This window comes from Ambystoma mexicanum, chromosome 5p (assembly GCF_040938575.1).
Source record: "Ambystoma mexicanum isolate Mex_15411 chromosome 5p, UKY_AmexF1_1, whole genome shotgun sequence".
Taxonomy (NCBI): domain Eukaryota; kingdom Metazoa; phylum Chordata; class Amphibia; order Caudata; family Ambystomatidae; genus Ambystoma; species Ambystoma mexicanum.
The window spans coordinates 416,962,525-416,978,278 of record NC_090930.1 but is presented as its reverse complement, the minus strand read 5'-3'; the positions used below and the strand labels follow the sequence as shown (position 1 = coordinate 416,978,278).

At 42.4% G+C, this 15,754-nt stretch overlaps 1 protein-coding gene across 11 annotated transcripts in view; it reads right to left on the bottom strand.

Annotated features, from left to right (window-relative positions):
• The window catches only part of MAP7D3 (MAP7 domain containing 3), a 1,453,570-nt gene that overhangs the window by 1,020,287 nt on the left and 417,529 nt on the right, over positions 1–15,754 (bottom strand). The window lies entirely within an intron of this gene.

Here is a 15,754-nt window from a genome sequence, read left to right as displayed (position 1 = left end):
TTTGGGACTGCCCTAACCTGGCCCCATTCTGGGATGAGGTTCTTAAAACCATGCCCGGTTTCTGCGATGCGGTGCTCGAGCCTGACCCGATGGGGGTGTTGTTTGGTCAATGGGCTGTTGAGAACGCCAGAGGGGAGGCCAGGCTGCTAAATGTATGCTGTGCAATTGCTAAAAAATGTATCCTTCAAAACTGGAACTGTTCAACCCCCCCCACCTTCCAGAAATGGCTGAATTTGGTGACCTGGTCCCGTAATTGCGAGGAGGACTACATCATTACCCTCCCGGGCCGGTCCCGGCCCAAAAACATCTGGACTGCCTTCAACAGCTATCTTAATGCCCTCGACACTACCTCTTTGGCGGATGGCTCGCCCTAGACCCCATATCTGTATATTGTGCTCCCCAATATGTCACTCAGCCGATCTTTACCTGAAAATGTATGCTACTGTCTGTGAGCATCCCAGTGCAATGTACCTTGACATGTTTGAAGACCATACTCTCGATCTGTTGTGTGTATATGTCAACTACCACTGCCAGCAAAAATAAAAGTTTAAAAAAAAAAAAATATATATAATATTGTCCTGTGGTTTCCATTCAATTTGAAAAAAAACTGCTTTACCTGATTGTGTGGCCGTTTGGCCTATAATCTTATGTAGGTTTAGTGAATTAAAACGGCATGACTAATAAAACCAAAAAATGCGTGCTCAGTATATCATGCATAGAAAACGCTGTTTCAGTCTCCATGTAACTCAAGAAAGAAGTTCAGCCTACCTTGTGGCGTAACTGTATTGCGCTGGATCAGCTAAAATAAAAATGGAACCCAGTCAGTCTGTTCTATACATATTGAATCAGATGTACACTTTCATCCGATTCCCCTTCTATTCTGGTGCGTACCTGCTGGACTGTGTCCTAGAGTCTATCTCGCGCCGCTAGTAAAAGCCAGCGTCTTCTGTGGAGTGCATTGTATACAGGGACAATAGGCATTGCTATGCATCACCGAGTGTCCGAGCGTGCTGACTTTCTAATTACCATTGATCCCTGTTGTCAGGGCCTGCGGGATGTAGAATTTAATGATGTTGTGTTGTTCGTATGTATCTCACCAAAGTAAAACAATGTAAAAATTTAAAATGTGAAATTCGCTATTCTCAAAGGTCTTAATGTATACCACGAGACCTGGCATTGCTAGGCGATGCGACGTCACGTGTTCTTGAGCGCAGTGACGTAGCTATCCGCCTAGCGTCTCACAGGCACCTATTGCTAGGGCCTCCCGGATGCCAGGTCTCTGTATATATGACACAGGGAGTCGCTCCAATTACATTAATCACTCAGACCGCCAATCTCACATGATGTCAACTAGTGTTAAATTTTTTTAAGTTAATCAAATATTGCAACTATATAATGCAGTTAACAGTGTAGGAGGAGTCTGTTCCTCTTGGTATCAGTGTTCGTGTTATGTCACACTTTCTAGTGATTACACCTTGCACTATTGACATACTGTATGATCTGTGTATACGATATTGTTAAATTATTCCAGTGCTCTCGCAATAATTGCGTTTTTGCTACCTGTATGTATGTTAAGTCAATAAGCGTGAAGCATAAAGCATATCAGGCATTTCTCGAGTCTCGCAAGAAGTGTGTTCTTGCTACCTGTCTGTATGGGGAGTCAATAAACATGAAGCATAAAACAGCATGTCAAGCCTTTACAGGGTCAATCTTACATTGTAGTTATTGCTACTTATCACTGCATTGACATAGAATTATCCAGTCTATCATTCTCTTTGATAAAATATATGTCCCCATTAACATATATTGAATGTGGGCTTGTCTGGAGCTATGGAACATAGGACATCCCCCCACTGTTATTGACTGGTTACATAACAAGTAGATGCACTCCGATCTATCATTATCATATATCTCTAGGAGCTTCAAAAATTGAACAGTCATAGTACATATAGCTTATCCCATCGCTGTTGTCCACAATCCACCCCAGCTGTAGGTTCACAGCTAACACATTGTTTATTTCCTCGTTAATCCCCCTGGTGTAGGGGAGTCCAAATGGTCAATCCAGTATGTTTCTTTTGATCTAGACGTTTACTTCGATTTTCGTGTGCATTATGCTGTTTCACCACCTCTACCACCTGGAAACGTATCTGGTTAATGTTGTGCTTTTTTTCACTCCAATGTCTCGCAACTGCCGAGATGGTGTTAGTTGTTCTAATGCACGGCCTGTGCTCATTCCAACGCACTTTGCCTTGTTGTTTAGATGGACCTACGTAGTAGATGCCGCAGGGGAATTGGATGGCGCAAATTATGTTCGTAGTGTCACGGGTGGCATAGCTGTTGATAGCGTTTCTCCTGTTCGTGGGTAGTTGATTATATCTCCTTCATTCATGAAACCACAGTTACTGCAATGTAGGCAGGCATAAGTTCCTTTTCTCTATGTAATTGGTGGTTTGTCAGTCTGGTCTGGACTAGTCTGTCTCTGAAGTTCGCACTCCTCTTGTAGGTAAATATTGGATTATCTTTGAACAAATGTTCAACGCTCGAATCACTGGTTAGGGTGTGCCAGTTCTTGTTGATTGCAGGCTTCATACGCCTGCTCCGAGTTGAATAGCAGGACAGGTAAACCAATGGTCCAGTTGCCTCATTCAATCTTTTGTGTGTGCCGGTGTTGTGATCTGGGCTTTTGCAGCTTGCATCTCTTCTGTTTTGTAGCCACGTGCTTCAAATGTGTTGTCCATATTCTCGATTTCTCTTTCATACGACGCTGGGTCATTTACAATTCAATTCACCTGCATCATCTGACTGAAAAGTAAGTTTTTTATTAGACTTGGCTGGTGACAACTCAGACGATGTAAAAGGTTGTTTCGATCAGTCTCCTTTCGAAAAATATTTGTCAGGTATTTATCCTGCTGTACTCGTATGGATACATCCAAAAAGTGTGCTTGAGTGGAGGTGGCTGCATTCTAATGCTAGGTGCTGTGCAGCGGTTGGTAGAGATCAGTGTAATGTGTGCAGCAAGGTAGTTGGACTCAGTCTGCTTGCAGAGGGGCCTGTATAGGAGATTATGTGTGAAAAACAGCCACAATCTATTTAAATCTCCTTTGTTAGTACATGATCGACCATTTTGGAAATCCCGACCGGGTGAGGAAGGGAAGTGGGGGGGCAGGAAGAGTGCTCTTTATTTTGGCCTTTAATGGGGACTGTTGTGTACCACTCCATATACCAATATACAGTAAGAAAAACTATAGAAAAATATGACACGGCTGGGTAACACAACCAGACCTAAAATACACAAACATCACAATACTCAAACTCTACCTACCACCATCTGCATCGTCTGGTACAACGCTTGCAAATCTTACAGAACTCTGCTGCCCGGCTAGCCACAGCACCCCGGTCAGGGATCACATCTCACCTATTCTGCATGCTCTTCATTGGCTCCCTGTGGCCAAGCGTGTGCACTTCAAATCTCTGTCTCATACACAGGGCCTTCCATGCTGTGGGGCCTCAGTACCAGCAGCATAAGTTCCGGCCTTATGTTTCTGGCCTTCCTCTGCGCTCTGGGGACAGGTTTCTCATTTCTGTGCCTCGATTGCGGTTTGTCCAGATTGGTGGCCTTTCATGTTCTGTGAGGGCTGCCAAGCTTTGGAAATGTCCTACCCATTGCATTTAGGTCCACCGTGGCCCAGCTGCAATTTAGACGTGCTTAAGAAACTCTGCTCTTTTGATTTCCCGTGTCCGGCCGTCGGTACCTTCACAGTCTTGTTTGCGCCAGGTTGCCTTTTTGGCGTTAGTTGCACTGTACCTCAGCACAAAATGGATAACAAAGCACATCATAAAAGCAACCTTTCAAAAACACTGACTGATCCCAAACCCCACACAAAACTAAAACTATTAACATGAACACTGTACTAGTCCAGCCACCAAAACTCCTAACCGGGCAACATCTCTTATAGACAACAATGCCTAACATACCTAAAACAGACAAAGGTAGAACACTAGAGCGGGATGTTTGACAAATAAAAGGTCATGGCTGTAGGACTAATTGATGCAAAGATAAAACAAGGTTATCATAGCTGAGTGAAACTTCACAGATGGAAACTGGCTCAGTGGGATAATGAGGCGATGATGGAGGTCATTATGAAAAAGAAATTGAGGGCTTTTGGGACCTACTGAATAATCAGGGGGGGTTGTAGGCATCAATCCAATCAAAATGTCCATCTGAAGTGGAACAGACTGATTACTTTCGGGGGAAATTTGGTGAGATTCTGGACCCGGCTAAAAGCCCAGAGACCACAGTGCAGGGAAAATGTTTGATTGAGTTTGATTATGATGATGTTTTAAATAAGATTAAAAAAGTGAGCACATCATGTGCAATGGGCCCCAATATGCTAACGCCCCGTTTGAATTAGACCCTGAACTTTTGGCGTCTATTCTGTCGATATTTTTTAAACAGATTCTCCTGGGAAATGTTTTTTTGTGCCTATGTACAAAAGGGGCCCACATACTGACCCAAGGAATTATCAGCCAATTATGATCACAGATAATAAAATGTTGATGTCCCTGGTCTTCACCCATCTAGAAAAATGAGCTGCCAAGGATGAAGTTATTCAGAACCATTAGACAGGTTTTAGACGTGGACATGGCACAGCGCTAAATCATTATTTCTCACATTGCCTCTAGGATCTGGATTAGGAGTAAGAAATATGAATCCATCTTTTTATCTTCGGTTGACCTTACGTCAGCATTTTACCTTGTTAACAGGGGAAGGTTATGCACCAAGTAGTCAGCATGGGGTCTGCCAAATGGTCTCTTAAGTATTCTGAAAAAGCTGCACACATTTTCTAATATTCACGTTAGATTAAATTTGGATGGTACGCTCAGCAGAAACAGTAAAACAGTGTTAGGCAGGGCTCCGTGTTCGCACCCTGCTTATTTAGCCTGTTTATGGCAGCTATTGATGAATACTTAAGACCATAGGCCTTTGTTTCTCCAAAATTGGGTAGTGAGAGGTGTACGCGGCAGTCTTATGCAGATGACTACCTACTGTTTGACTGTATGCCCTATGCCTTCCAAAGAGTGCTGAAGGGCTTTGCATGATATGTACGAAATAATGGGCTGCAAATCAATCCTAGTAAAACAAACTTTTTGGAAATTACTGAGACGTCATGCAGCCAAAGGTTCCTGGTTTATTAATGATGATAAATTGGTACAAGTGGACAATCTAATTTATCTAGGTTTTACAGTTACGAGTAACCCAACTAAGCAGTGCCTGTGGGACTATTACAAAAATAAGGCAAATATTATTGTGCCCCTTTTGGTAAAAGTAAATCATAGATTTGGGAAGTTCTCCTTGAGTCCAGCGCTAAATTAGTACACAAGTTACTGTATGGAATCGAAACATCACAGTCTTGGACCTGGGAGAGCTTTCCATTGCTGGAAGTACTAATTTGGAGACACACATTAAAATTATGGAATTGTATAACAATTGCCCGATTACCAGGGTGAACTGGAAACTGCTCTGTTCATATGTAAAAATTCAACAACCCATGACACAATCACTCTATGGGTATATGCAAATTATAATAGCGCAATCTCAAAACAACACGATATTGCAATTGGTGGCATATTTTAAATCAATTTGATGAAGACTTGTTTACCAGGCCAGGATATGGGGAACAGGAGAAATTATTGGACCCCCTTCAATCAGGTTTTCGACCAGGATTCGGGGCAGAGACTGCATTAATGACAGTCTGGGATGATGTTCTGGAGACGGCATATCAGGGGGATTTGTCATTATTGATTATGTTCAACTTGTCTGTCGCATTTGACACGGTAGATCATAAGATGCTGTTGAGGCGGCTTGTGGAGGTTGGAAAGGTCTCTGAGCAAGCCCTACAGTGGTTTGAGTCATTTTTGACTGGAAGGGAACAAAAAGTTAAATTGGGGGGATTCCTGTCGGATTCCTTTTTGCAAATGTGCAGGGTCCCTCAAGGCTCTTCACTCTCCCCACTTCTCTTTAATCTATATGTTAAACCCCTTACGGACATCTTGAGAAAACATCAGGTGAAATTCCACTCTTACATAGATGACACTCATGTGTTCCTGAGAGTAGAGAGATCGGAGGAGACCTTTGAGCTGGTGGAACAGTGCTTAAAGGAGGTACAAGCTTGGATGTGTGTCAACCAGCTGTTGCTAAATTCCAGTAAGACGGAGGTTGCATTATTTGTCTCTAAACATCATTTACAACAAAATAAGCCGGCACAGTCACCATGTTTTCTGGGCTCACAACTGGAGTTTTCTCAAAAGAAAGAATCTCGGATGTATTTGGGAAGACAATATGGGATGTGCGGCACAGGTTAGCGCAAAAGTGCAGTCTGTGTTCTACACCCTACGAATGCTCAGACAGATCCTGCCATTCATAGGAGATGAGGACCGAGCAGCAGTACTAGGGACCCTTACCAACTCGCGACTGGACTATGGAAACACGCTGCTGACAGGAATGCCAGGATTCCAACTGCAGAGACTGCAAGTGGCACAAAATGCGGCAGTTAGGATGGTAGTCAGGGTGACCAAATCATCCCCCCATTTCCAATCTACGAAGGTCTCTACATTGGCTAGCGGTGAAAGAGTGCATGGAGTTTAAAATCTTGTGTATTATGTTCAAATGTGTGAACCAGCTAGCCCCAAGCTATCTGTCGGACAGAATTCTGACTTACATCCCAGGCTGTCACCTATGTACGAATGACAAGAATTTGGTGAAGGTGCCACAGTCTAGACGCACAAAGGGGACAGAAGATTTGGAGTCTGGACCTAGACTCTGGAACTGCCTCCCGAGAAATATCAGAGAAATGAAAACCGTCACTGCATTTCGTAAAGCTGTGAAGACACATCTATTCTGCTAAAGGAATATCAACTGGTCAGTTACTGGACTGTGTATAGTTTGCTTTGATACGATAGTGGTCGTGTAAGAAGCACTGCTGTTGTGCTTTACATTAGCGCCCAGATATGATTGATTTTGTCAGGTGTGCGGTACAAATAACTCAAATCAAATATATCAAATGTGCCCTCTTTTAGGGTAACTGGATCGCGACTGTTGAGAATATGCAGCGGTATTGTTCACTTGCTCACTTACGAAAAGTTGGGCACAAGAGCCTCGTACTTACTGTGCTGCCCAAATAGGTTTGTGAGAAGTACACTGATGAGTTTTAGGTTTGACATTTTGCAGACTAGATACATTCTTGATCGTAGAGATATCATTCAAAAGGAACAGTCCTTCTGTAGGCATTGTGGTGTTCAGTCAATTTGCGACTAGTGGAACCACGTTTTTGCATTGTCCGGCACTCTTGTTCTTCAGAATGTTACATTTGAGACAGCTTGTGTATTGCCCAAACCTTTTTGACAATGATATATTTTGGAAAGGGTTGGTAAGTCTACATAATTTTATCAGTGTGGGGTTTATCAATTGTCTTAAAGTTTAAACAAAACCTGAATAAGAGATGAAATGAGTTATTCTGAAAAGACTTAAGATCGTTTATTTATAATGTGTAGGGCATCATTGAAATCTGTAGAATGCACATGAATTGTATTGGTGGGGTTATTAGTTTTAAGGGTTTTAACGGAAGCATGTGTTCTTAGGATGATGTGAATTTTTTAAAGAATAGATATAGTATGTGTTTTAGGAAGGATGTTTTTTTAAAATGTGTTATTTTGAAAAATGATTTGTAAAGAGATTTGTGATGTGTTTTATGTGCCGTTTACTTATGAAATTAGTTTAACTTTTTCTTAGTTGTAAATTGTTTTGTGTTATATTATGTGATTATTTTACATAATTTCTTGCTCTTTTCCAATTGTATTTCAAAATATTGTAAAGGTTGAATATTTTATTTAACCATAGACAATAATAATAAATAAATTAACAAAATAGATGTCCTACATGCGATGGATTGTGAAGACAATGGCATAAGTGACTGGCAACATCTGCCTAAAGAAAATCAAGAGAGGACAACCTCACAAATACTGTTGTGGATCCAGCTCCCTTTCAACACATCAAAACAGGACATTACTCCATACACATAAAACATGTAAACAAATCCCATACCATTTGGCATTGACATTTGGCATTGACAACCACCAGCCAACCCAACACCACCACAAGGAAATGTAGAAAAAACAAAACCCACACATGACTGTGCTTAAAAAAACAGAAAACTAACAGCCAACCTTAAGAGGGTGATATTTGTGACCTCCTGGTAGCCAAACAGTAATTCCAAGAGGAATATTTAAAATAGGGTATTTATTTTTACAATGCAAAATATTCAGCCATGAATAAGGGAAATAGCGGAAAAAAAATGCAAACATTACAAATGTACGTACCAAAACATATGCATTTATTTGTTGGAGATAAAGCTTTTGTTAATACTGTTAATTAAAACATTGCAAAAAAAAGTACACGTGTGCGTTTATCTCTACACTTCCTTTACATCATAACACATGGTTTCAAATTATTAAACACCATGCATTTACAGCAAGGTCTTAAACTACAGCAAGTGATCCCTACTACAAGTACAATATTTCTATCTACTCAACAGCAAGCCACCAAAAGTGACTAATCTCTTCCCCCTACGTACACCCATCATTGTACCATCCAAATTACCCTCATAACACGCAGCAGTTAATGGTAGATTACTACAGTAGTGGTACCTACATCAAAATAAAATAAAAATATCCAGGAAAAAAAATCTTCATACAGGAGAAGAAACAAGAAAAGTCAAAATAATACTACTTAACATTTTCAATGTTAGAAATGGTGTGCCTCTGAGTATTAGGTGCTATACTTTTTATATCAATGCTAACAATCACATAGATTTCAGTTGGAAAAAAAAACATTCAATAGAGCCAGGTAAGGAGTAATTTCCACATAACACTGGCAAATGTAAAACAAAACGTTTACCAATAGAAATTACACATTAAAATGTATATTATGTTCAGGAGCCGAGCGCAGAGAGAAGTGCTCTATGTGGGCTCTGCTGAATTGAGCATACCAGGAGCCAGCACCTCATCGAGACCAGAGCTGGGGCTAAACCACAACATATGTCAGTAACATATCACTGGAGAACACAGTGATCCATTTTATTTGAGGTACGACAGTGCCATTCAACCAGAAAAAGCTGAAATGATTCTTTATCAGGTCTGTCTGATTTCAAGATTGAGCCGCTACAAAGCCTCGTAATTTGAGCCTTCAGTTCGACCCACGATTCAGATCCAATCTCACATCATGCATGCATAGCCCAACTTTGGATACAGCTGGAGGGAGATGGGTATCCTAAGCCGGGATTGCCTCACACAGAACTACATTCTACTCCTGGGACCCAGAATATAGCCAGCTCTAAGGTGCCTTTTCACTGGAAGATGAAATGAATCCAAGATGATTCACCCGGGAAACCTGGCCTGTAACCCCTCTCATGTTGCCAGGGAAAGCAGATGCTTTCTGACCCTGAGGGTGGTGTAAACCGGGAGGATCACATGGGGTGGAGGGGTGTTAATCATAACAGAGTGTATGAAGAATATTGGCCAAGTGTAGAGCCGGTCTTAAACCCACATTGCCAAAGAAGTGTGAGGAAGAGGAATTATCAGCATTTGGCTAACAAGATTGGCAGGAGGGATGCCCTTGTTATAAAAGAGGTTCAAGAGGAAGACAGCATAGCCTGTCTTGCGTGTTGCAAACACTCAGGTGTCGTAAATAGCACAGTGTGATTCTTGTGTCCCCTGAACAAAATCCTAAACCTAATTTTGTGAAGCAGAAGAAATTGTTAAACTTTTTGAATTTGACACTTACAACAGATGTACTTGGAGGTAGAAGTTGGGCCTGGCAAGAGAGTATATCCGGTCTTAGAACTTTGTGCCAGTTGGTTCTGTTTGGGCAGGAGAGTATACCCGTACAGAGAGCTGCAGTAGTTTATCTTGGCTTGCAGGAGAGTGTACCAGACCGAGAGCTTTGGTAACCATTGGTTCTGTTCTGGCAAGAATAACACCGGAGAAAAGTGTTGTAAAAGAGGTAAACCTGGCATGAGAGTAAACCAGGTATTAACTCAAAGTACTGTGATGGGGTAAACCTTATGATGAAGTGGTGCCAAAATACCCTGACAAAGACATTTGTTTTGAAGTTAATGAAGTTTTGAAATATTCCTAATTGATGCCTGTTATGGATGAAGTAGTACTGAAGTTGCAGTGGTACCAAAATATCCTGACAAAGACATTTGTTTTAAAGTTAATGAATTTCTGAACTGTTCATTGTTGACGACAAGAAGCTGTCTCCATACATTGAATACAAGTGGAAAGAGGAAAGCTTTGTTAAACAATTGTGAACTATCCATGGAATCCAAGTTGGAACTTGGTGTTGTCGAGTTGGATTAAAAAAAGAACTGAAGTGGAGCATTTTGTTATGACACAGGATTTTCTTATCCTTTTTTTTAACATTTAAAGAAAGACCTGCTTCAATCTGGGTAAGGAGAGTTTGCCCTAGTTATCCAAAGAATCAGCGATTGTGGTGTGACTTGTACTGTTCTATTTGTTGTAGTTAAACTGCCTTACATTTCCTTATTCATTTGGTGTGTGTAGAAGCGTGAGGGGCAGAAACCTTTTCTTTCCCTTTAGTGTATTTTAGGCAGGGAAATCCTCATCAGGGTAGGGATAGCGAGGCATTTATCCAACCTTTTGATTTAATAAAAATGTCATTTGTTGAGAACCTTTCAAACAGTTGTCCGCCTCACAATTCTGACCCCTCACAGTGGTGCTGGGGATACACGCCCACCTCTGCAGCAGCAATAAGATTTTAATTGGGATGGTGCTTCATCTCGGGAAAATGGGCCCAGTTGACCACAAACTCACTGGTTTATGGAAACTCAGATCTGCTAAAATCCACCCACCATTTGCCCACGAAGGAGGCCCCAAAAGAATATTTCACTGAATGCATATGTTGGTGACATCTCCCTCTCACACACATTTAAACACCTTGCTCTGCCAAACAGAGCAGCCTCATGGTATGCTCCTATGAGAGAAGTCTGGATTTTAAACATCTGACAGCAAAGGCTCCCCTCCAGATATCTGCTTTATTTGCACCATGTCTAAAACAGTAAAAACATTACAATGCGGGGGATATGAAATACCTTCAAGATAGTCAAGTGAAGACAAAGAAGCTGAATTTGTCACAGACGTGCAAATACAATCCAACACCGTCAACGATGAGGACCTGACTGCCCACGCTGAAAGACAAGATACTCTGCAGATGCCCTCAGGAAAACCAAAAAAGAAATTCAGGGAAGTGTAGCGGACCTATCACAAAAGGTGACGACAGTGGCCAAATGAGTGGAGGCCACAGAATACTGCATCAGCGAGCTTGAGAACATAACTTGCGACCAAGGATATGAAATCTCACAAATCACTAACCAAATGGATGAGCTGGTGTCCCATTGTTACACCTCACAGCTCAAAAAAGAAGGTGCAGAAAGTAACAACATCTGTATAAAGCATATCCTTCAGCAAGTAAAATATTCAGACCTGGCACAGTAAATTCAAGACCTCCATCAGTTCCTCCTGAAAGAACAACAATGCAATCATTGATCTGGGCCAAAGCCATCGAGTGGTCTCCACAGAGCAACAAAAGAAACTAATACCAGACGTACTTACGAGGGTACAAAGTTTTAGGATAAAAGAAAATATTATGAAAGCTGCCAGAGGAGATCCGGAAAACGCCTTCAGGTATGCACGGATCCTTCAGCTACAAGACCTGCCCCTCATCTACCCTGCTTAAAAGAAGAAATTGGCGTGATTTTACAACCTAGTGGGGCCAAAAATAGATGAAATACAAAATGGGCTCTACCTGCTCTGTGAACTTTGTCCTTGAAGGGAAGCAAAGATCAATCTCCACCATGAGGGAAGCTACACGATTGATGAACCCAGAGGCCCGAGACAACACACCCAACCCTCCAGATGAGCCCTTTTTCCCCAGTGAGAGTCCAAGCTTTACATCCTGATGAGTGGTCTAGAGGTAGGGGAAGAATGGGTGGGCCGAAAGGAGACCATCCCACAGGGGTCTGATCTGCCCTGTAGTTAACTGGAGGTATTTGGTTGCTGTAAATGTTTTTCTTGTGTTCTCACAGTATTGGTCTTATCATTTGGTGTTTCTTTTATGCAAGCTAGTTAAATGTTATGATGCTAGTTAAAATGTATGTGATGGGCCTGCCTCAAGAGCGGTGCTCTCCCTGGAATAATTGGGCTACAAACCCAGCTAATGTTTTCTTGGTTGTGCTTTGTTGCGATTTAAAGATTGACATATAAAAAGGTATCGGACTGCAGCTCTTGATTCCCATGGAGGAGAGGTCAGTGGTTTCCATGCCTTAAGCGATATATATGGGGATAGTCTAACCTTACCCACCATGCACCAAACTATCATGGAACTCATTTAAATGAGGGGAATGGGGGATGGAAAACTATATTGGGACTGAAAAGTTAGAGGTGTTTTGATGGAATTATGCAAGTTTGTTGGATTATGAAGGTTCTGCACCTCTTCTGAAACTACAAAATTGATTAATAATTTTACAGATCAAGAACTTAAGGTTACACCCACAATGTCCAGGGCCTAAACGCCCCTATAAAGAGGAAGTCAGTACTGAACAGATTAAAGATCATGGAGGTCAATTTTCGCCATGCGCAAGGTAACAGACTAGACTGCGAAATAGTCTTCCCTTTACAGCATTTCACCTTGTTTAATATTAAACCCATATTACTATCTAAAGCAATACCTTTTGTTAAAGAGGGAGATCTTAAAGATACCAACGGTAGAATCCTCATTCTTAAGGGTACTCTAATTTGGTCATTTAATTACACTTATTGCGGTACACCCCCTTATTATAAGCCTACCTAGCCCAACTCCTCTCAACACTTGCCACATTCATTGAGGAGGAGGTCATAAGGCGACATGACTTCAATCTGACACCAGGCCCTGCCATGGATACAACACTTGCACCCACCACCACAGATTTCTTAAATGCCTTAGTACGGGCACAAATTTTGCAGGAACCGGGACTCATTGAAGTCTGGCGATTCATGCTCAAAGGGGAAAGGGAATATACCTGCTTTTTGCATGCACACAGGGTACATAGAGGACACTCCTGCATTGATTTGCTCTTGTTGTCTTCCCCATTGATCCCATACACTTCAGAAATTAACATAAGTCCCACAATCTTCTCCGACCACTCAAGTGCAACACTATGCATAGTAAGAGTACATCTGCAACCCAAGCCTGAATAGCAATGATAAGATCCTTTGCTTAAAGGCCATGGTATCTGCAAAGTAGCAGCTATCCTACTAGATCATTATTTCAACACAATACAGGGTACACCCCACCGAGGATTGTATGGCGTGCAATAAAAACAGAACTATTGAGCCATTCATAGACTCATATGAACGCAAAAAAGAATAAGGGAACAACGCGAAGCCCTAGTGCAGGAAAAAGAATGAGCGCACACACAGAGGATAACGGAAAGCCGGCATAGAGCTTAGACTAGCTAGGACAAGTCTAGAAGCACATCTAGTCACCAAAACAGCAAATTCACTAATGCAGTCTAAGCAATACTATTATGCACAGAGCAAAAAAGCCAATAGAGCCCAATCATTTAAACCAAGATTACTAAAAACAGGAAATATCATATGAAGAGGAAGCTGGAGATTCACACAGCCTTTTACCACTGGCTGTTGTACAGCGAGGGACAAGACAAAATATTCAGACAAAGGAATCCAAACAGGCCTCCCTTCCACACATTTCTGACATTGATTGCTATCAATAGGATTTTCTTGGACAACAATGGAGGAAGTAGAACATGCGCAATTAAGTCAATGCCTAATCAAAAGGTTCCTGGACCAGATGGCTTTATACTTTATACAGAGTGACTGCAGAGTGCTGCAGTGTGAAGGAGGTCTACGGCTTCTATTGCTGTGGTCCAGTGAACAAATACACCCACGCAGAATTACTGCAGAGTGTTCCAGTGTTTCGCTGTAGTGGTGTCGAGGGGAAGGCTGCTTTACTCCGGACCGCGACGACCGTCCCTGGCATCCCGGGAAGAAGAAACTAGCCATGAGAAGATCCGGCAGTGGCCGCAATGCCGGGCACGGGAATCCGAACACGGCAACTGGCGAGAGCCGCTTGAGTCCCCTATGGCTTAAGCCCCCCGAAGTTTGCAGCAGCCTACTGTCGCCCTCCCCTGCTTCCGGGGATTGCCCAGATAAGATGGGTGGGGGGGTGGCATTGAGGAGCTCAGAGCTCTTAGCTCAGCTAATTCCAGGAAGCCCCTTGGCGCGTAACCAAATACATGCAGAGCTATTTATTAATTTATTTGGATATATAAAGCGCCCAGCGGCCCTGAGGCATTGTGGCGCTGTTACAGAAAATTCAGCTTAGTACATTTTAGTAGCATTGGTTACAGGCAGGTATATATATCATTGTTGGACAGATGTTCAGTGGTTACAGATTGAACAATATTGTAGGAAGTGCAAGTTATACAGTAATTTCAGTTGAACAACTTTGTTTTCAAGGTTTTTCTGAACATAGAGAGGGATTCGTCTCTTCTTAGGCTGGGGGTAGCGAGTTCCATGCTTTAGGAGCTAGAACTTCAAAGCTAGTACCGCTAGCTTTTGCTCTGATGAAAGCTGGGACTGTAAGTTGGTGTGAGTATTAGTTACGTTTTGGTCTCTGGGTTGGCACTAGGTGTATTCTTTCTACTAGGTATGCTGGTGCTGTTTTTGGGTGAGGCATCTGTGTGTGATGGTGAGGTCTTTGAACGTTCTGTGCTCTTTGACTGGGAGCCAGTGGGCATCTTTTCTTGCCTGGGTGATGTGCTCTCTCCTATTAATGCCGAGTGCCGCACCGAGGGCATTGTTTTGTGCTATTTGCAGTCAATTGATGTTTGTAGATGTGCCAAGGAGTAGGATATTGCAGTAGTTTAATTTTGCGCCTATTGTGGCTCTAGCAATGTTGAGGCGGTTCTTTGGGGGATAGATAGGGTTTCACTGCATTTATGATTTTAGAGGTGAGAGCAGCTGCTGATATAGCGCTGACTTGCCTGTCCATGGATAAGGTTGAATCTAGGTAGACACCTGGGGTTTTCACAGAAGCAGAGGTTGTAATGATTGCGTCTTCAATGATGAAGGAGCTGCATGAGTGGTCAAGTCTTTTTAGGGCTTCTTTGGGGCCTACCAATAGTATTTCAGTTTTTTCCCCCATTTAGACATAGGCCATTTGCCGCCATCCAGGCCTGGATGCAGGCGTATGTGTCTTGGAGGGTTTTGAGGTGTTGCTAATAGTTGCCTGTTAGGGGAATGAGAATTTGTGTCTTCGGCATAATTGGTAAAGGCTATGCCGAATTCTTCTAGGTCGCTGAATAGGGGGGAGGGTGAATAGGTTATAGAGTGTAGAGGCGGTGCATGAGCATTGTGGGACTGTGCAATCTACGGGTGATGGTAGGGTGGATGCTTGGTCCGAGAAGACTTTCATAGCTCAACCATCCAGGAAGGAGGTCATCCAAGCGGTGGCTTCTTTAGAGAAGTGGGCTGTGTCAGTAAGATGTTTACAGAGGATCTTATGGTCAACCAAGTCAAAGGCTGCAGAAAGGTATAGGAGTGGGAGGAGTGAGGTTTTGCCTTTGTCCATGGCTTCCAGGAGTTGGTTCTTGAGGTCGAGTAAGGCTGATTCTGTGCC